At 50.0% G+C, this 19,941-nt stretch overlaps 17 non-coding genes across 17 annotated transcripts; all 17 read right to left on the minus strand.

The window, feature by feature from the left end:
* Nucleotides 1–884: 884 nt before the first annotated feature.
* On the minus strand, nucleotides 885–1,003 carry LOC124592852. Its single transcript, XR_006977617.1, has one exon. It is a non-coding gene; the product is annotated as a 5S ribosomal RNA (ribosomal RNA).
* A 1,031-nt stretch (nucleotides 1,004–2,034) lies between these two features.
* On the minus strand, nucleotides 2,035–2,153 carry LOC124592864. The gene has a single exon (XR_006977628.1). It is a non-coding gene; the product is annotated as a 5S ribosomal RNA (ribosomal RNA).
* Nucleotides 2,154–3,181: 1,028 nt separating this feature from the next.
* On the minus strand, nucleotides 3,182–3,301 carry LOC124592895. Its single transcript, XR_006977657.1, has one exon. It is a non-coding gene; the product is annotated as a 5S ribosomal RNA (ribosomal RNA).
* Nucleotides 3,302–4,334: 1,033 nt separating this feature from the next.
* On the minus strand, nucleotides 4,335–4,453 carry LOC124592876. The gene has a single exon (XR_006977639.1). It is a non-coding gene; the product is annotated as a 5S ribosomal RNA (ribosomal RNA).
* A 1,029-nt stretch (nucleotides 4,454–5,482) lies between these two features.
* Nucleotides 5,483–5,601, minus strand: LOC124592888. Its single transcript, XR_006977650.1, has one exon. It is a non-coding gene; the product is annotated as a 5S ribosomal RNA (ribosomal RNA).
* A 1,029-nt stretch (nucleotides 5,602–6,630) lies between these two features.
* On the minus strand, nucleotides 6,631–6,749 carry LOC124592896. The gene has a single exon (XR_006977658.1). It is a non-coding gene; the product is annotated as a 5S ribosomal RNA (ribosomal RNA).
* Nucleotides 6,750–7,778: 1,029 nt separating this feature from the next.
* LOC124592889 lies at nucleotides 7,779–7,897 on the minus strand. Its single transcript, XR_006977651.1, has one exon. It is a non-coding gene; the product is annotated as a 5S ribosomal RNA (ribosomal RNA).
* Nucleotides 7,898–8,925: 1,028 nt separating this feature from the next.
* Nucleotides 8,926–9,044, minus strand: LOC124592853. Its single transcript, XR_006977618.1, has one exon. It is a non-coding gene; the product is annotated as a 5S ribosomal RNA (ribosomal RNA).
* Nucleotides 9,045–10,073: 1,029 nt separating this feature from the next.
* On the minus strand, nucleotides 10,074–10,192 carry LOC124592854. The gene has a single exon (XR_006977619.1). It is a non-coding gene; the product is annotated as a 5S ribosomal RNA (ribosomal RNA).
* A 1,029-nt stretch (nucleotides 10,193–11,221) lies between these two features.
* On the minus strand, nucleotides 11,222–11,340 carry LOC124592856. The gene has a single exon (XR_006977620.1). It is a non-coding gene; the product is annotated as a 5S ribosomal RNA (ribosomal RNA).
* Nucleotides 11,341–12,369: 1,029 nt separating this feature from the next.
* On the minus strand, nucleotides 12,370–12,488 carry LOC124592857. Its single transcript, XR_006977621.1, has one exon. It is a non-coding gene; the product is annotated as a 5S ribosomal RNA (ribosomal RNA).
* A 1,029-nt stretch (nucleotides 12,489–13,517) lies between these two features.
* LOC124592890 lies at nucleotides 13,518–13,636 on the minus strand. Its single transcript, XR_006977652.1, has one exon. It is a non-coding gene; the product is annotated as a 5S ribosomal RNA (ribosomal RNA).
* Nucleotides 13,637–14,665: 1,029 nt separating this feature from the next.
* Nucleotides 14,666–14,784, minus strand: LOC124592858. The gene has a single exon (XR_006977622.1). It is a non-coding gene; the product is annotated as a 5S ribosomal RNA (ribosomal RNA).
* A 1,029-nt stretch (nucleotides 14,785–15,813) lies between these two features.
* LOC124592859 lies at nucleotides 15,814–15,932 on the minus strand. Its single transcript, XR_006977623.1, has one exon. It is a non-coding gene; the product is annotated as a 5S ribosomal RNA (ribosomal RNA).
* Nucleotides 15,933–16,961: 1,029 nt separating this feature from the next.
* LOC124592883 lies at nucleotides 16,962–17,080 on the minus strand. Its single transcript, XR_006977646.1, has one exon. It is a non-coding gene; the product is annotated as a 5S ribosomal RNA (ribosomal RNA).
* Nucleotides 17,081–18,109: 1,029 nt separating this feature from the next.
* Nucleotides 18,110–18,228, minus strand: LOC124592860. The gene has a single exon (XR_006977624.1). It is a non-coding gene; the product is annotated as a 5S ribosomal RNA (ribosomal RNA).
* A 1,029-nt stretch (nucleotides 18,229–19,257) lies between these two features.
* LOC124592891 lies at nucleotides 19,258–19,376 on the minus strand. Its single transcript, XR_006977653.1, has one exon. It is a non-coding gene; the product is annotated as a 5S ribosomal RNA (ribosomal RNA).
* Between the last annotated feature and the right edge of the window lie 565 nt (nucleotides 19,377–19,941).

Consider the following 19,941-nt stretch of genomic DNA (forward strand, 5'->3'; position numbering starts at 1 on the left):
GTTTCAAGAACACAGAATTTAAAAACGTATCGAACTGAATACCGAGCACATCAGTAGTAGACAACATCAAGTCCTCAAGCAACCAACGATGGATCTCGAAAGCCGAAGGTTTCTCTACGGAACGATCAAACTCGCACTGAATATTATTCTGTCGCTCTTCACTTTCATCGTAAACGATATCCATTACTTACAGTTCAATAGAAAGAAAGAAAGCAACAAGGAAGAGGGAGCAGACGACACGCGAGGTGCCGCCGGCCCAGTCGCACGAGGTAAACACAGCACGCCAGGCACCGAGGTGTTGGCTGGCGCGCGGCCGACCGGCGTATGGCCTGTGCGGGGTGTGGCAGAGTGTTGTTGGAGGGCGCCACTGCTGGCGATGTGAGCTTCTTCGCCTCGCCTCGCCTCGCCTCGCCTCGCCTCAGACGAGGTGTTTGCGTAATTTGCAGTGCATTCGCACCATTCCTGTCCCTGTCCCCGTCCCGACTTGTCCCGACTTTGCTCGACTGCCGCTCGCTGCCGCTCGGGTCGTGGCCCATATAACAGCGCAAGCACAAGAAACGTCTGCAGGAGATGAGGAGACGAGACGAGACGACTAAAGAATAAATTTATAATTACATATCGAAGTGGGAATTGTACACCGCTACACAACAACAGGCGCTGACGTATTTCAGAACATATCTGCCGATTCGTACTGTTTTGTCGTTTTCAAAGACTTCCTGGCGAACTTGGTTAGCACAATCTCCCTCAAACTGAGATATTTACTGCAATTTCGCACCTTATGGTCATTACAGTAGATTAAAATGCTTAAGCAAGAATCTTTGTCACAACAGAACGGTGGTATGGAAAGAAGGCGGTATAAAAAAAAAAAAAAGTAAATGAAAGGGAGCCAACAGCACGTGGTGTTCCCAGGTGGTCACCCATCCAAGTACTAACCACGCCCGATGTTGCTTAACTTCGGTTATCGGACGAGAACCGGTGTACTCAACATGGTATGGCCGTTGGCGCCCATATAATGTAGGCGCATGGCAGAATTCGCATTCGGTTTCTTATCCCAACACACACAAAATCATACTTTTCGGTCGAAAGCAGCCGCATTCTTTTTTATTGACAATTCGTCACGTTAGCGCGAACGCATTCCTGAGTTCCAAAACTTATGAGCCGGAAGGACGCGCTTCGTGTATTTTTGTTGTTGTTGTGAGATTTATAAATTTATTTATTAACATTACACCGTTACAAGCTAACAACTTTACAACATAAAACACGAACAGAATTGCAATTGTAAGCACTTCCTTCCGCAATCCGACGTGCCAGCAGAGCGACTGCCGAATTAGCGGGCGCGCCGCCGTGTGTGTGAGACGCGCAGCTTCTCGTTGCACCTCCTGTCATCCGCTTGGCGCGTGCAGCCTTCGACACTCGCGGAAGACGCATCTTGTCCCTGGTGTCCAGCGCAGGAGGGCTGGCGCGCGGCCGACCGGCGTATGGCCTGTGCGGGGTGTGGCAGAGTGTTGTTGGAGGGCGCCACTGCTGGCGATGTGAGCTTCTTCGCCTCGCCTCGCCTCGCCTCGCCTCAGACGAGGTGTTTGCGTAATTTGCAGTGCATTCGCACCATTCCTGTCCCTGTCCCCGTCCCGACTTGTCCCGACTTTGCTCGACTGCCGCTCGCTGCCGCTCGGGTCGTGGCCCATATAACAGCGCAAGCACAAGAAACGTCTGCAGGAGATGAGGAGACGAGACGAGACGACTAAAGAATAAATTTATAATTACATATCGAAGTGGGAATTGTACACCGCTACACAACAACAGGCGCTGACGTATTTCAGAACATATCTGCCGATTCGTACTGTTTTGTCGTTTTCAAAGACTTCCTGGCGAACTTGGTTAGCACAATCTCCCTCAAACTGAGATATTTACTGCAATTTCGCACCTTATGGTCATTACAGTAGATTAAAATGCTTAAGCAAGAATCTTTGTCACAACAGAACGGTGGTATGGAAAGAAGGCGGTATAAAAAAAAAAAAAAAGTAAATGAAAGGGAGCCAACAGCACGTGGTGTTCCCAGGTGGTCACCCATCCAAGTACTAACCACGCCCGATGTTGCTTAACTTCGGTTATCGGACGAGAACCGGTGTACTCAACATGGTATGGCCGTTGGCGCCCATATAATGTAGGCGCATGGCAGAATTCGCATTCGGTTCTTATCCCAACACACACAAAATCATACTTTTCGGTCGAAAGCAGCCGCATTCTTTTTTATTGACAATTCGTCACGTTAGCGCGAACGCATTCCTGAGTTCCAAAACTTATGAGCCGGAAGGACGCGCTTCGTGTATTTTTGTTGTTGTTGTGAGATTTATAAATTTATTTATTAACATTACACCGTTACAAGCTAACAACTTTACAACATAAAACACGAACAGAATTGCAATTGTAAGCACTTCCTTCCGCAATCCGACGTGCCAGCAGAGCGACTGCCGAATTAGCGGGCGCGCCGCCGTGTGTGTGAGACGCGCAGCTTCTCGTTGCACCTCCTGTCATCCGCTTGGCGCGTGCAGCCTTCGACACTCGCGGAAGACGCATCTTGTCCCTGGTGTCCAGCGCAGGAGGGCTGGCGCGCGGCCGACCGGCGTATGGCCTGTGCGGGGTGTGGCAGAGTGTTGTTGGAGGGCGCCACTGCTGGCGATGTGAGCTTCTTCGCCTCGCCTCGCCTCGCCTCGCCTCAGACGAGGTGTTTGCGTAATTTGCAGTGCATTCGCACCATTCCTGTCCCTGTCCCCGTCCCGACTTGTCCCGACTTTGCTCGACTGCCGCTCGCTGCCGCTCGGGTCGTGGCCCATATAACAGCGCAAGCACAAGAAACGTCTGCAGGAGATGAGGAGACGAGACGAGACGACTAAAGAATAAATTTATAATTACATATCGAAGTGGGAATTGTACACCGCTACACAACAACAGGCGCTGACGTATTTCAGAACATATCTGCCGATTCGTACTGTTTTGTCGTTTTCAAAGACTTCCTGGCGAACTTGGTTAGCACAATCTCCCTCAAACTGAGATATTTACTGCAATTTCGCACCTTATGGTCATTACAGTAGATTAAAATGCTTAAGCAAGAATCTTTGTCACAACAGAACGGTGGTATGGAAAGAAGGCGGTATAAAAAAAAAAAAAGTAAATGAAAGGGAGCCAACAGCACGTGGTGTTCCCAGGTGGTCCACCCATCCAAGTACTAACCACGCCCGATGTTGCTTAACTTCGGTTATCGGACGAGAACCGGTGTACTCAACATGGTATGGCCGTTGGCGCCCATATAATGTAGGCGCATGGCAGAATTCGCATTCGGTTCTTATCCCAACACACACAAAATCATACTTTTCGGTCGAAAGCAGCCGCATTCTTTTTTATTGACAATTCGTCACGTTAGCGCGAACGCATTCCTGAGTTCCAAAACTTATGAGCCGGAAGGACGCGCTTCGTGTATTTTTGTTGTTGTTGTGAGATTTATAAATTTATTTATTAACATTACACCGTTACAAGCTAACAACTTTACAACATAAAACACGAACAGAATTGCAATTGTAAGCACTTCCTTCCGCAATCCGACGTGCCAGCAGAGCGACTGCCGAATTAGCGGGCGCGCCGCCGTGTGTGTGAGACGCGCAGCTTCTCGTTGCACCTCCTGTCATCCGCTTGGCGCGTGCAGCCTTCGACACTCGCGGAAGACGCATCTTGTCCCTGGTGTCCAGCGCAGGAGGGCTGGCGCGCGGCCGACCGGCGTATGGCCTGTGCGGGGTGTGGCAGAGTGTTGTTGGAGGGCGCCACTGCTGGCGATGTGAGCTTCTTCGCCTCGCCTCGCCTCGCCTCGCCTCGCCTAGACGAGGTGTTTGCGTAATTTGCAGTGCATTCGCACCATTCCTGTCCCTGTCCCCGTCCCGACTTGTCCCGACTTTGCTCGACTGCCGCTCGCTGCCGCTCGGGTCGTGGCCCATATAACAGCGCAAGCACAAGAAACGTCTGCAGGAGATGAGGAGACGAGACGAGACGACTAAAGAATAAATTTATAATTACATATCGAAGTGGGAATTGTACACCGCTACACAACAACAGGCGCTGACGTATTTCAGAACATATCTGCCGATTCGTACTGTTTTGTCGTTTTCAAAGACTTCCTGGCGAACTTGGTTAGCACAATCTCCCTCAAACTGAGATATTTACTGCAATTTCGCACCTTATGGTCATTACAGTAGATTAAAATGCTTAAGCAAGAATCTTTGTCACAACAGAACGGTGGTATGGAAAGAAGGCGGTATAAAAAAAAAAAAAAGTAAATGAAAGGGAGCCAACAGCACGTGGTGTTCCCAGGTGGTCACCCATCCAAGTACTAACCACGCCCGATGTTGCTTAACTTCGGTTATCGGACGAGAACCGGTGTACTCAACATGGTATGGCCGTTGGCGCCCATATAATGTAGGCGCATGGCAGAATTCGCATTCGGTTCTTATCCCAACACACACAAAATCATACTTTTCGGTCGAAAGCAGCCGCATTCTTTTTTATTGACAATTCGTCACGTTAGCGCGAACGCATTCCTGAGTTCCAAAACTTATGAGCCGGAAGGACGCGCTTCGTGTATTTTTGTTGTTGTTGTGAGATTTATAAATTTATTTATTAACATTACACCGTTACAAGCTAACAACTTTACAACATAAAACACGAACAGAATTGCAATTGTAAGCACTTCCTTCCGCAATCCGACGTGCCAGCAGAGCGACTGCCGAATTAGCGGGCGCGCCGCCGTGTGTGTGAGACGCGCAGCTTCTCGTTGCACCTCCTGTCATCCGCTTGGCGCGTGCAGCCTTCGACACTCGCGGAAGACGCATCTTGTCCCTGGTGTCCAGCGCAGGAGGGCTGGCGCGCGGCCGACCGGCGTATGGCCTGTGCGGGGTGTGGCAGAGTGTTGTTGGAGGGCGCCACTGCTGGCGATGTGAGCTTCTTCGCCTCGCCTCGCCTCGCCTCGCCTCAGACGAGGTGTTTGCGTAATTTGCAGTGCATTCGCACCATTCCTGTCCCTGTCCCCGTCCCGACTTGTCCCGACTTTGCTCGACTGCCGCTCGCTGCCGCTCGGGTCGTGGCCCATATAACAGCGCAAGCACAAGAAACGTCTGCAGGAGATGAGGAGACGAGACGAGACGACTAAAGAATAAATTTATAATTACATATCGAAGTGGGAATTGTACACCGCTACACAACAACAGGCGCTGACGTATTTCAGAACATATCTGCCGATTCGTACTGTTTTGTCGTTTTCAAAGACTTCCTGGCGAACTTGGTTAGCACAATCTCCCTCAAACTGAGATATTTACTGCAATTTCGCACCTTATGGTCATTACAGTAGATTAAAATGCTTAAGCAAGAATCTTTGTCACAACAGAACGGTGGTATGGAAAGAAGGCGGTATAAAAAAAAAAAAAAGTAAATGAAAGGGAGCCAACAGCACGTGGTGTTCCCAGGTGGTCACCCATCCAAGTACTAACCACGCCCGATGTTGCTTAACTTCGGTTATCGGACGAGAACCGGTGTACTCAACATGGTATGGCCGTTGGCGCCCATATAATGTAGGCGCATGGCAGAATTCGCATTCGGTTCTTATCCCAACACACACAAAATCATACTTTTCGGTCGAAAGCAGCCGCATTCTTTTTTATTGACAATTCGTCACGTTAGCGCGAACGCATTCCTGAGTTCCAAAACTTATGAGCCGGAAGGACGCGCTTCGTGTATTTTTGTTGTTGTTGTGAGATTTATAAATTTATTTATTAACATTACACCGTTACAAGCTAACAACTTTACAACATAAAACACGAACAGAATTGCAATTGTAAGCACTTCCTTCCGCAATCCGACGTGCCAGCAGAGCGACTGCCGAATTAGCGGGCGCGCCGCCGTGTGTGTGAGACGCGCAGCTTCTCGTTGCACCTCCTGTCATCCGCTTGGCGCGTGCAGCCTTCGACACTCGCGGAAGACGCATCTTGTCCCTGGTGTCCAGCGCAGGAGGGCTGGCGCGCGGCCGACCGGCGTATGGCCTGTGCGGGGTGTGGCAGAGTGTTGTTGGAGGGCGCCACTGCTGGCGATGTGAGCTTCTTCGCCTCGCCTCGCCTCGCCTCGCCTCAGACGAGGTGTTTGCGTAATTTGCAGTGCATTCGCACCATTCCTGTCCCTGTCCCCGTCCCGACTTGTCCCGACTTTGCTCGACTGCCGCTCGCTGCCGCTCGGGTCGTGGCCCATATAACAGCGCAAGCACAAGAAACGTCTGCAGGAGATGAGGAGACGAGACGAGACGACTAAAGAATAAATTTATAATTACATATCGAAGTGGGAATTGTACACCGCTACACAACAACAGGCGCTGACGTATTTCAGAACATATCTGCCGATTCGTACTGTTTTGTCGTTTTCAAAGACTTCCTGGCGAACTTGGTTAGCACAATCTCCCTCAAACTGAGATATTTACTGCAATTTCGCACCTTATGGTCATTACAGTAGATTAAAATGCTTAAGCAAGAATCTTTGTCACAACAGAACGGTGGTATGGAAAGAAGGCGGTATAAAAAAAAAAAAAAGTAAATGAAAGGGAGCCAACAGCACGTGGTGTTCCCAGGTGGTCACCCATCCAAGTACTAACCACGCCCGATGTTGCTTAACTTCGGTTATCGGACGAGAACCGGTGTACTCAACATGGTATGGCCGTTGGCGCCCATATAATGTAGGCGCATGGCAGAATTCGCATTCGGTTCTTATCCCAACACACACAAAATCATACTTTTCGGTCGAAAGCAGCCGCATTCTTTTTTATTGACAATTCGTCACGTTAGCGCGAACGCATTCCTGAGTTCCAAAACTTATGAGCCGGAAGGACGCGCTTCGTGTATTTTTGTTGTTGTTGTGAGATTTATAAATTTATTTATTAACATTACACCGTTACAAGCTAACAACTTTACAACATAAAACACGAACAGAATTGCAATTGTAAGCACTTCCTTCCGCAATCCGACGTGCCAGCAGAGCGACTGCCGAATTAGCGGGCGCGCCGCCGTGTGTGTGAGACGCGCAGCTTCTCGTTGCACCTCCTGTCATCCGCTTGGCGCGTGCAGCCTTCGACACTCGCGGAAGACGCATCTTGTCCCTGGTGTCCAGCGCAGGAGGGCTGGCGCGCGGCCGACCGGCGTATGGCCTGTGCGGGGTGTGGCAGAGTGTTGTTGGAGGGCGCCACTGCTGGCGATGTGAGCTTCTTCGCCTCGCCTCGCCTCGCCTCGCCTCAGACGAGGTGTTTGCGTAATTTGCAGTGCATTCGCACCATTCCTGTCCCTGTCCCCGTCCCGACTTGTCCCGACTTTGCTCGACTGCCGCTCGCTGCCGCTCGGGTCGTGGCCCATATAACAGCGCAAGCACAAGAAACGTCTGCAGGAGATGAGGAGACGAGACGAGACGACTAAAGAATAAATTTATAATTACATATCGAAGTGGGAATTGTACACCGCTACACAACAACAGGCGCTGACGTATTTCAGAACATATCTGCCGATTCGTACTGTTTTGTCGTTTTCAAAGACTTCCTGGCGAACTTGGTTAGCACAATCTCCCTCAAACTGAGATATTTACTGCAATTTCGCACCTTATGGTCATTACAGTAGATTAAAATGCTTAAGCAAGAATCTTTGTCACAACAGAACGGTGGTATGGAAAGAAGGCGGTATAAAAAAAAAAAAAAGTAAATGAAAGGGAGCCAACAGCACGTGGTGTTCCCAGGTGGTCACCCATCCAAGTACTAACCACGCCCGATGTTGCTTAACTTCGGTTATCGGGCGAGAACCGGTGTACTCAACATGGTATGGCCGTTGGCGCCCATATAATGTAGGCGCATGGCAGAATTCGCATTCGGTTCTTATCCCAACACACACAAAATCATACTTTTCGGTCGAAAGCAGCCGCATTCTTTTTTATTGACAATTCGTCACGTTAGCGCGAACGCATTCCTGAGTTCCAAAACTTATGAGCCGGAAGGACGCGCTTCGTGTATTTTTGTTGTTGTTGTGAGATTTATAAATTTATTTATTAACATTACACCGTTACAAGCTAACAACTTTACAACATAAAACACGAACAGAATTGCAATTGTAAGCACTTCCTTCCGCAATCCGACGTGCCAGCAGAGCGACTGCCGAATTAGCGGGCGCGCCGCCGTGTGTGTGAGACGCGCAGCTTCTCGTTGCACCTCCTGTCATCCGCTTGGCGCGTGCAGCCTTCGACACTCGCGGAAGACGCATCTTGTCCCTGGTGTCCAGCGCAGGAGGGCTGGCGCGCGGCCGACCGGCGTATGGCCTGTGCGGGGTGTGGCAGAGTGTTGTTGGAGGGCGCCACTGCTGGCGATGTGAGCTTCTTCGCCTCGCCTCGCCTCGCCTCGCCTCAGACGAGGTGTTTGCGTAATTTGCAGTGCATTCGCACCATTCCTGTCCCTGTCCCCGTCCCGACTTGTCCCGACTTTGCTCGACTGCCGCTCGCTGCCGCTCGGGTCGTGGCCCATATAACAGCGCAAGCACAAGAAACGTCTGCAGGAGATGAGGAGACGAGACGAGACGACTAAAGAATAAATTTATAATTACATATCGAAGTGGGAATTGTACACCGCTACACAACAACAGGCGCTGACGTATTTCAGAACATATCTGCCGATTCGTACTGTTTTGTCGTTTTCAAAGACTTCCTGGCGAACTTGGTTAGCACAATCTCCCTCAAACTGAGATATTTACTGCAATTTCGCACCTTATGGTCATTACAGTAGATTAAAATGCTTAAGCAAGAATCTTTGTCACAACAGAACGGTGGTATGGAAAGAAGGCGGTATAAAAAAAAAAAAAGTAAATGAAAGGGAGCCAACAGCACGTGGTGTTCCCAGGTGGTCACCCATCCAAGTACTAACCACGCCCGATGTTGCTTAACTTCGGTTATCGGACGAGAACCGGTGTACTCAACATGGTATGGCCGTTGGCGCCCATATAATGTAGGCGCATGGCAGAATTCGCATTCGGTTCTTATCCCAACACACACAAAATCATACTTTTCGGTCGAAAGCAGCCGCATTCTTTTTTATTGACAATTCGTCACGTTAGCGCGAACGCATTCCTGAGTTCCAAAACTTATGAGCCGGAAGGACGCGCTTCGTGTATTTTTGTTGTTGTTGTGAGATTTATAAATTTATTTATTAACATTACACCGTTACAAGCTAACAACTTTACAACATAAAACACGAACAGAATTGCAATTGTAAGCACTTCCTTCCGCAATCCGACGTGCCAGCAGAGCGACTGCCGAATTAGCGGGCGCGCCGCCGTGTGTGTGAGACGCGCAGCTTCTCGTTGCACCTCCTGTCATCCGCTTGGCGCGTGCAGCCTTCGACACTCGCGGAAGACGCATCTTGTCCCTGGTGTCCAGCGCAGGAGGGCTGGCGCGCGGCCGACCGGCGTATGGCCTGTGCGGGGTGTGGCAGAGTGTTGTTGGAGGGCGCCACTGCTGGCGATGTGAGCTTCTTCGCCTCGCCTCGCCTCGCCTCGCCTCAGACGAGGTGTTTGCGTAATTTGCAGTGCATTCGCACCATTCCTGTCCCTGTCCCCGTCCCGACTTGTCCCGACTTTGCTCGACTGCCGCTCGCTGCCGCTCGGGTCGTGGCCCATATAACAGCGCAAGCACAAGAAACGTCTGCAGGAGATGAGGAGACGAGACGAGACGACTAAAGAATAAATTTATAATTACATATCGAAGTGGGAATTGTACACCGCTACACAACAACAGGCGCTGACGTATTTCAGAACATATCTGCCGATTCGTACTGTTTTGTCGTTTTCAAAGACTTCCTGGCGAACTTGGTTAGCACAATCTCCCTCAAACTGAGATATTTACTGCAATTTCGCACCTTATGGTCATTACAGTAGATTAAAATGCTTAAGCAAGAATCTTTGTCACAACAGAACGGTGGTATGGAAAGAAGGCGGTATAAAAAAAAAAAAAAGTAAATGAAAGGGAGCCAACAGCACGTGGTGTTCCCAGGTGGTCACCCATCCAAGTACTAACCACGCCCGATGTTGCTTAACTTCGGTTATCGGACGAGAACCGGTGTACTCAACATGGTATGGCCGTTGGCGCCCATATAATGTAGGCGCATGGCAGAATTCGCATTCGGTTCTTATCCCAACACACACAAAATCATACTTTTCGGTCGAAAGCAGCCGCATTCTTTTTTATTGACAATTCGTCACGTTAGCGCGAACGCATTCCTGAGTTCCAAAACTTATGAGCCGGAAGGACGCGCTTCGTGTATTTTTGTTGTTGTTGTGAGATTTATAAATTTATTTATTAACATTACACCGTTACAAGCTAACAACTTTACAACATAAAACACGAACAGAATTGCAATTGTAAGCACTTCCTTCCGCAATCCGACGTGCCAGCAGAGCGACTGCCGAATTAGCGGGCGCGCCGCCGTGTGTGTGAGACGCGCAGCTTCTCGTTGCACCTCCTGTCATCCGCTTGGCGCGTGCAGCCTTCGACACTCGCGGAAGACGCATCTTGTCCCTGGTGTCCAGCGCAGGAGGGCTGGCGCGCGGCCGACCGGCGTATGGCCTGTGCGGGGTGTGGCAGAGTGTTGTTGGAGGGCGCCACTGCTGGCGATGTGAGCTTCTTCGCCTCGCCTCGCCTCGCCTCGCCTCAGACGAGGTGTTTGCGTAATTTGCAGTGCATTCGCACCATTCCTGTCCCTGTCCCCGTCCCGACTTGTCCCGACTTTGCTCGACTGCCGCTCGCTGCCGCTCGGGTCGTGGCCCATATAACAGCGCAAGCACAAGAAACGTCTGCAGGAGATGAGGAGACGAGACGAGACGACTAAAGAATAAATTTATAATTACATATCGAAGTGGGAATTGTACACCGCTACACAACAACAGGCGCTGACGTATTTCAGAACATATCTGCCGATTCGTACTGTTTTGTCGTTTTCAAAGACTTCCTGGCGAACTTGGTTAGCACAATCTCCCTCAAACTGAGATATTTACTGCAATTTCGCACCTTATGGTCATTACAGTAGATTAAAATGCTTAAGCAAGAATCTTTGTCACAACAGAACGGTGGTATGGAAAGAAGGCGGTATAAAAAAAAAAAAAAGTAAATGAAAGGGAGCCAACAGCACGTGGTGTTCCCAGGTGGTCACCCATCCAAGTACTAACCACGCCCGATGTTGCTTAACTTCGGTTATCGGACGAGAACCGGTGTACTCAACATGGTATGGCCGTTGGCGCCCATATAATGTAGGCGCATGGCAGAATTCGCATTCGGTTCTTATCCCAACACACACAAAATCATACTTTTCGGTCGAAAGCAGCCGCATTCTTTTTTATTGACAATTCGTCACGTTAGCGCGAACGCATTCCTGAGTTCCAAAACTTATGAGCCGGAAGGACGCGCTTCGTGTATTTTTGTTGTTGTTGTGAGATTTATAAATTTATTTATTAACATTACACCGTTACAAGCTAACAACTTTACAACATAAAACACGAACAGAATTGCAATTGTAAGCACTTCCTTCCGCAATCCGACGTGCCAGCAGAGCGACTGCCGAATTAGCGGGCGCGCCGCCGTGTGTGTGAGACGCGCAGCTTCTCGTTGCACCTCCTGTCATCCGCTTGGCGCGTGCAGCCTTCGACACTCGCGGAAGACGCATCTTGTCCCTGGTGTCCAGCGCAGGAGGGCTGGCGCGCGGCCGACCGGCGTATGGCCTGTGCGGGGTGTGGCAGAGTGTTGTTGGAGGGCGCCACTGCTGGCGATGTGAGCTTCTTCGCCTCGCCTCGCCTCGCCTCGCCTCAGACGAGGTGTTTGCGTAATTTGCAGTGCATTCGCACCATTCCTGTCCCTGTCCCCGTCCCGACTTGTCCCGACTTTGCTCGACTGCCGCTCGCTGCCGCTCGGGTCGTGGCCCATATAACAGCGCAAGCACAAGAAACGTCTGCAGGAGATGAGGAGACGAGACGAGACGACTAAAGAATAAATTTATAATTACATATCGAAGTGGGAATTGTACACCGCTACACAACAACAGGCGCTGACGTATTTCAGAACATATCTGCCGATTCGTACTGTTTTGTCGTTTTCAAAGACTTCCTGGCGAACTTGGTTAGCACAATCTCCCTCAAACTGAGATATTTACTGCAATTTCGCACCTTATGGTCATTACAGTAGATTAAAATGCTTAAGCAAGAATCTTTGTCACAACAGAACGGTGGTATGGAAAGAAGGCGGTATAAAAAAAAAAAAAAGTAAATGAAAGGGAGCCAACAGCACGTGGTGTTCCCAGGTGGTCACCCATCCAAGTACTAACCACGCCCGATGTTGCTTAACTTCGGTTATCGGACGAGAACCGGTGTACTCAACATGGTATGGCCGTTGGCGCCCATATAATGTAGGCGCATGGCAGAATTCGCATTCGGTTCTTATCCCAACACACACAAAATCATACTTTTCGGTCGAAAGCAGCCGCATTCTTTTTTATTGACAATTCGTCACGTTAGCGCGAACGCATTCCTGAGTTCCAAAACTTATGAGCCGGAAGGACGCGCTTCGTGTATTTTTGTTGTTGTTGTGAGATTTATAAATTTATTTATTAACATTACACCGTTACAAGCTAACAACTTTACAACATAAAACACGAACAGAATTGCAATTGTAAGCACTTCCTTCCGCAATCCGACGTGCCAGCAGAGCGACTGCCGAATTAGCGGGCGCGCCGCCGTGTGTGTGAGACGCGCAGCTTCTCGTTGCACCTCCTGTCATCCGCTTGGCGCGTGCAGCCTTCGACACTCGCGGAAGACGCATCTTGTCCCTGGTGTCCAGCGCAGGAGGGCTGGCGCGCGGCCGACCGGCGTATGGCCTGTGCGGGGTGTGGCAGAGTGTTGTTGGAGGGCGCCACTGCTGGCGATGTGAGCTTCTTCGCCTCGCCTCGCCTCGCCTCGCCTCAGACGAGGTGTTTGCGTAATTTGCAGTGCATTCGCACCATTCCTGTCCCTGTCCCCGTCCCGACTTGTCCCGACTTTGCTCGACTGCCGCTCGCTGCCGCTCGGGTCGTGGCCCATATAACAGCGCAAGCACAAGAAACGTCTGCAGGAGATGAGGAGACGAGACGAGACGACTAAAGAATAAATTTATAATTACATATCGAAGTGGGAATTGTACACCGCTACACAACAACAGGCGCTGACGTATTTCAGAACATATCTGCCGATTCGTACTGTTTTGTCGTTTTCAAAGACTTCCTGGCGAACTTGGTTAGCACAATCTCCCTCAAACTGAGATATTTACTGCAATTTCGCACCTTATGGTCATTACAGTAGATTAAAATGCTTAAGCAAGAATCTTTGTCACAACAGAACGGTGGTATGGAAAGAAGGCGGTATAAAAAAAAAAAAAAGTAAATGAAAGGGAGCCAACAGCACGTGGTGTTCCCAGGTGGTCACCCATCCAAGTACTAACCACGCCCGATGTTGCTTAACTTCGGTTATCGGGCGAGAACCGGTGTACTCAACATGGTATGGCCGTTGGCGCCCATATAATGTAGGCGCATGGCAGAATTCGCATTCGGTTCTTATCCCAACACACACAAAATCATACTTTTCGGTCGAAAGCAGCCGCATTCTTTTTTATTGACAATTCGTCACGTTAGCGCGAACGCATTCCTGAGTTCCAAAACTTATGAGCCGGAAGGACGCGCTTCGTGTATTTTTGTTGTTGTTGTGAGATTTATAAATTTATTTATTAACATTACACCGTTACAAGCTAACAACTTTACAACATAAAACACGAACAGAATTGCAATTGTAAGCACTTCCTTCCGCAATCCGACGTGCCAGCAGAGCGACTGCCGAATTAGCGGGCGCGCCGCCGTGTGTGTGAGACGCGCAGCTTCTCGTTGCACCTCCTGTCATCCGCTTGGCGCGTGCAGCCTTCGACACTCGCGGAAGACGCATCTTGTCCCTGGTGTCCAGCGCAGGAGGGCTGGCGCGCGGCCGACCGGCGTATGGCCTGTGCGGGGTGTGGCAGAGTGTTGTTGGAGGGCGCCACTGCTGGCGATGTGAGCTTCTTCGCCTCGCCTCGCCTCGCCTCGCCTCAGACGAGGTGTTTGCGTAATTTGCAGTGCATTCGCACCATTCCTGTCCCTGTCCCCGTCCCGACTTGTCCCGACTTTGCTCGACTGCCGCTCGCTGCCGCTCGGGTCGTGGCCCATATAACAGCGCAAGCACAAGAAACGTCTGCAGGAGATGAGGAGACGAGACGAGACGACTAAAGAATAAATTTATAATTACATATCGAAGTGGGAATTGTACACCGCTACACAACAACAGGCGCTGACGTATTTCAGAACATATCTGCCGATTCGTACTGTTTTGTCGTTTTCAAAGACTTCCTGGCGAACTTGGTTAGCACAATCTCCCTCAAACTGAGATATTTACTGCAATTTCGCACCTTATGGTCATTACAGTAGATTAAAATGCTTAAGCAAGAATCTTTGTCACAACAGAACGGTGGTATGGAAAGAAGGCGGTATAAAAAAAAAAAAAAGTAAATGAAAGGGAGCCAACAGCACGTGGTGTTCCCAGGTGGTCACCCATCCAAGTACTAACCACGCCCGATGTTGCTTAACTTCGGTTATCGGACGAGAACCGGTGTACTCAACATGGTATGGCCGTTGGCGCCCATATAATGTAGGCGCATGGCAGAATTCGCATTCGGTTCTTATCCCAACACACACAAAATCATACTTTTCGGTCGAAAGCAGCCGCATTCTTTTTTATTGACAATTCGTCACGTTAGCGCGAACGCATTCCTGAGTTCCAAAACTTATGAGCCGGAAGGACGCGCTTCGTGTATTTTTGTTGTTGTTGTGAGATTTATAAATTTATTTATTAACATTACACCGTTACAAGCTAACAACTTTACAACATAAAACACGAACAGAATTGCAATTGTAAGCACTTCCTTCCGCAATCCGACGTGCCAGCAGAGCGACTGCCGAATTAGCGGGCGCGCCGCCGTGTGTGTGAGACGCGCAGCTTCTCGTTGCACCTCCTGTCATCCGCTTGGCGCGTGCAGCCTTCGACACTCGCGGAAGACGCATCTTGTCCCTGGTGTCCAGCGCAGGAGGGCTGGCGCGCGGCCGACCGGCGTATGGCCTGTGCGGGGTGTGGCAGAGTGTTGTTGGAGGGCGCCACTGCTGGCGATGTGAGCTTCTTCGCCTCGCCTCGCCTCGCCTCGCCTCAGACGAGGTGTTTGCGTAATTTGCAGTGCATTCGCACCATTCCTGTCCCTGTCCCCGTCCCGACTTGTCCCGACTTTGCTCGACTGCCGCTCGCTGCCGCTCGGGTCGTGGCCCATATAACAGCGCAAGCACAAGAAACGTCTGCAGGAGATGAGGAGACGAGACGAGACGACTAAAGAATAAATTTATAATTACATATCGAAGTGGGAATTGTACACCGCTACACAACAACAGGCGCTGACGTATTTCAGAACATATCTGCCGATTCGTACTGTTTTGTCGTTTTCAAAGACTTCCTGGCGAACTTGGTTAGCACAATCTCCCTCAAACTGAGATATTTACTGCAATTTCGCACCTTATGGTCATTACAGTAGATTAAAATGCTTAAGCAAGAATCTTTGTCACAACAGAACGGTGGTATGGAAAGAAGGCGGTATAAAAAAAAAAAAAAGTAAATGAAAGGGAGCCAACAGCACGTGGTGTTCCCAGGTGGTCACCCATCCAAGTACTAACCACGCCCGATGTTGCTTAACTTCGGTTATCGGACGAGAACCGGTGTACTCAACATGGTATGGCCGTTGGCGCCCATATAATGTAGGCGCATGGCAGAATTCGCATTCGGTTCTTATCCCAACACACACAAAATCATACTTTTCGGTCGAAAGCAGCCGCATTCTTTTTTATTGACAATTCGTCACGTTAGCGCGAACGCATTCCTGAGTTCCAAAACTTATGAGCCGGAAGGACGCGCTTCGTGTATTTTTGTTGTTGTTGTGAGATTTATAAATTTATTTATTAACATTACACCGTTACAAGCTAACAACTTTACAACATAAAACACGAACAGAATTGCAATTGTAAGCACTTCCTTCCGCAATCCGACGTGCCAGCAGAGCGACTGCCGAATTAGCGGGCGCGCCGCCGTGTGTGTGAGACGCGCAGCTTCTCGTTGCACCTCCTGTCATCCGCTTGGCGCGTGCAGCCTTCGACACTCGCGGAAGACGCATCTTGTCCCTGGTGTCCAGCGCAGGAGGGCTGGCGCGCGGCCGACCGGCGTATGGCCTGTGCGGGGTGTGGCAGAGTGTTGTTGGAGGGCGCCACTGCTGGCGATGTGAGCTTCTTCGCCTCGCCTCGCCTCGCCTCGCCTCAGACGAGGTGTTTGCGTAATTTGCAGTGCATTCGCACCATTCCTGTCCCTGTCCCCGTCCCGACTTGTCCCGACTTTGCTCGACTGCCGCTCGCTGCCGCTCGGGTCGTGGCCCATATAACAGCGCAAGCACAAGAAACGTCTGCAGGAGATGAGGAGACGAGACGAGACGACTAAAGAATAAATTTATAATTACATATCGAAGTGGGAATTGTACACCGCTACACAACAACAGGCGCTGACGTATTTCAGAACATATCTGCCGATTCGTACTGTTTTGTCGTTTTCAAAGACTTCCTGGCGAACTTGGTTAGCACAATCTCCCTCAAACTGAGATATTTACTGCAATTTCGCACCTTATGGTCATTACAGTAGATTAAAATGCTTAAGCAAGAATCTTTGTCACAACAGAACGGTGGTATGGAAAGAAGGCGGTATAAAAAAAAAAAAAAGTAAATGAAAGGGAGCCAACAGCACGTGGTGTTCCCAGGTGGTCACCCATCCAAGTACTAACCACGCCCGATTTTGCTTAACTTCGGTTATCGGACGAGAACCGGTGTACTCAACATGGTATGGCCGTTGGCGCCCATATAATGTAGGCGCATGGCAGAATTCGCATTCGGTTCTTATCCCAACACACACAAAATCATACTTTTCGGTCGAAAGCAGCCGCATTCTTTTTTATTGACAATTCGTCACGTTAGCGCGAACGCATTCCTGAGTTCCAAAACTTATGAGCCGGAAGGACGCGCTTCGTGTATTTTTGTTGTTGTTGTGAGATTTATAAATTTATTTATTAACATTACACCGTTACAAGCTAACAACTTTACAACATAAAACACGAACAGAATTGCAATTGTAAGCACTTCCTTCCGCAATCCGACGTGCCAGCAGAGCGACTGCCGAATTAGCGGGCGCGCCGCCGTGTGTGTGAGACGCGCAGCTTCTCGTTGCACCTCCTGTCATCCGCTTGGCGCGTGCAGCCTTCGACACTCGCGGAAGACGCATCTTGTCCCTGGTGTCCAGCGCAGGAGGGCTGGCGCGCGGCCGACCGGCGTATGGCCTGTGCGGGGTGTGGCAGAGTGTTGTTGGAGGGCGCCACTGCTGGCGATGTGAGCTTCTTCGCCTCGCCTCGCCTCGCCTCGCCTCAGACGAGGTGTTTGCGTAATTTGCAGTGCATTCGCACCATTCCTGTCCCTGTCCCCGTCCCGACTTGTCCCGACTTTGCTCGACTGCCGCTCGCTGCCGCTCGGGTCGTGGCCCATATAACAGCGCAAGCACAAGAAACGTCTGCAGGAGATGAGGAGACGAGACGAGACGACTAAAGAATAAATTTATAATTACATATCGAAGTGGGAATTGTACACCGCTACACAACAACAGGCGCTGACGTATTTCAGAACATATCTGCCGATTCGTACTGTTTTGTCGTTTTCAAAGACTTCCTGGCGAACTTGGTTAGCACAATCTCCCTCAAACTGAGATATTTACTGCAATTTCGCACCTTATGGTCATTACAGTAGATTAAAATGCTTAAGCAAGAATCTTTGTCACAACAGAACGGTGGTATGGAAAGAAGGCGGTATAAAAAAAAAAAAAAGTAAATGAAAGGGAGCCAACAGCACGTGGTGTTCCCAGGTGGTCACCCATCCAAGTACTAACCACGCCCGATGTTGCTTAACTTCGGTTATCGGACGAGAACCGGTGTACTCAACATGGTATGGCCGTTGGCGCCCATATAATGTAGGCGCATGGCAGAATTCGCATTCGGTTCTTATCCCAACACACACAAAATCATACTTTTCGGTCGAAAGCAGCCGCATTCTTTTTTATTGACAATTCGTCACGTTAGCGCGAACGCATTCCTGAGTTCCAAAACTTATGAGCCGGAAGGACGCGCTTCGTGTATTTTTGTTGTTGTTGTGAGATTTATAAATTTATTTATTAACATTACACCGTTACAAGCTAACAACTTTACAACATAAAACACGAACAGAATTGCAATTGTAAGCACTTCCTTCCGCAATCCGACGTGCCAGCAGAGCGACTGCCGAATTAGCGGGCGCGCCGCCGTGTGTGTGAGACGCGCAGCTTCTCGTTGCACCTCCTGTCATCCGCTTGGCGCGTGCAGCCTTCGACACTCGCGGAAGACGCATCTTGTCCCTGGTGTCCAGCGCAGGAGGGCTGGCGCGCGGCCGACCGGCGTATGGCCTGTGCGGGGTGTGGCAGAGTGTTGTTGGAGGGCGCCACTGCTGGCGATGTGAGCTTCTTCGCCTCGCCTCGCCTCGCCTCGCCTCAGACGAGGTGTTTGCGTAATTTGCAGTGCATTCGCACCATTCCTGTCCCTGTCCCCGTCCCGACTTGTCCCGACTTTGCTCGACTGCCGCTCGCTGCCGCTCGGGTCGTGGCCCATATAACAGCGCAAGCACAAGAAACGTCTGCAGGAGATGAGGAGACGAGACGAGACGACTAAAGAATAAATTTATAATTACATATCGAAGTGGGAATTGTACACCGCTACACAACAACAGGCGCTGACGTATTTCAGAACATATCTGCCGATTCGTACTGTTTTGTCGTTTTCAAAGACTTCCTGGCGAACTTGGTTAGCACAATCTCCCTCAAACTGAGATATTTACTGCAATTTCGCACCTTATGGTCATTACAGTAGATTAAAATGCTTAAGCAAGAATCTTTGTCACAACAGAACGGTGGTATGGAAAGAAGGCGGTATAAAAAAAAAAAAAAGTAAATGAAAGGGAGCCAACAGCACGTGGTGTTCCCAGGTGGTCACCCATCCAAGTACTAACCACGCCCGATGTTGCTTAACTTCGGTTATCGGGCGAGAACCGGTGTACTCAACATGGTATGGCCGTTGGCGCCCATATAATGTAGGCGCATGGCAGAATTCGCATTCGGTTCTTATCCCAACACACACAAAATCATACTTTTCGGTCGAAAGCAGCCGCATTCTTTTTTATTGACAATTCGTCACGTTAGCGCGAACGCATTCCTGAGTTCCAAAACTTATGAGCCGGAAGGACGCGCTTCGTGTATTTTTGTTGTTGTTGTGAGATTTATAAATTTATTTATTAACATTACACCGTTACAAGCTAACAACTTTACAACATAAAACACGAACAGAATTGCAATTGTAAGCACTTCCTTCCGCAATCCGACGTGCCAGCAGAGCGACTGCCGAATTAGCGGGCGCGCCGCCGTGTGTGTGAGACGCGCAGCTTCTCGTTGCACCTCCTGTCATCCGCTTGGCGCGTGCAGCCTTCGACACTCGCGGAAGACGCATCTTGTCCCTGGTGTCCAGCGCAGGAGGGCTGGCGCGCGGCCGACCGGCGTATGGCCTGTGCGGGGTGTGGCAGAGTGTTGTTGGAGGGCGCCACTGCTGGCGATGTGAGCTTCTTCGCCTCGCCTCGCCTCGCCTCGCCTC

The sequence above is a fragment of the Schistocerca americana genome, unplaced genomic scaffold, assembly GCF_021461395.2.
Source record: "Schistocerca americana isolate TAMUIC-IGC-003095 unplaced genomic scaffold, iqSchAmer2.1 HiC_scaffold_957, whole genome shotgun sequence".
Taxonomy (NCBI): Eukaryota; Metazoa; Arthropoda; class Insecta; order Orthoptera; family Acrididae; genus Schistocerca; species Schistocerca americana.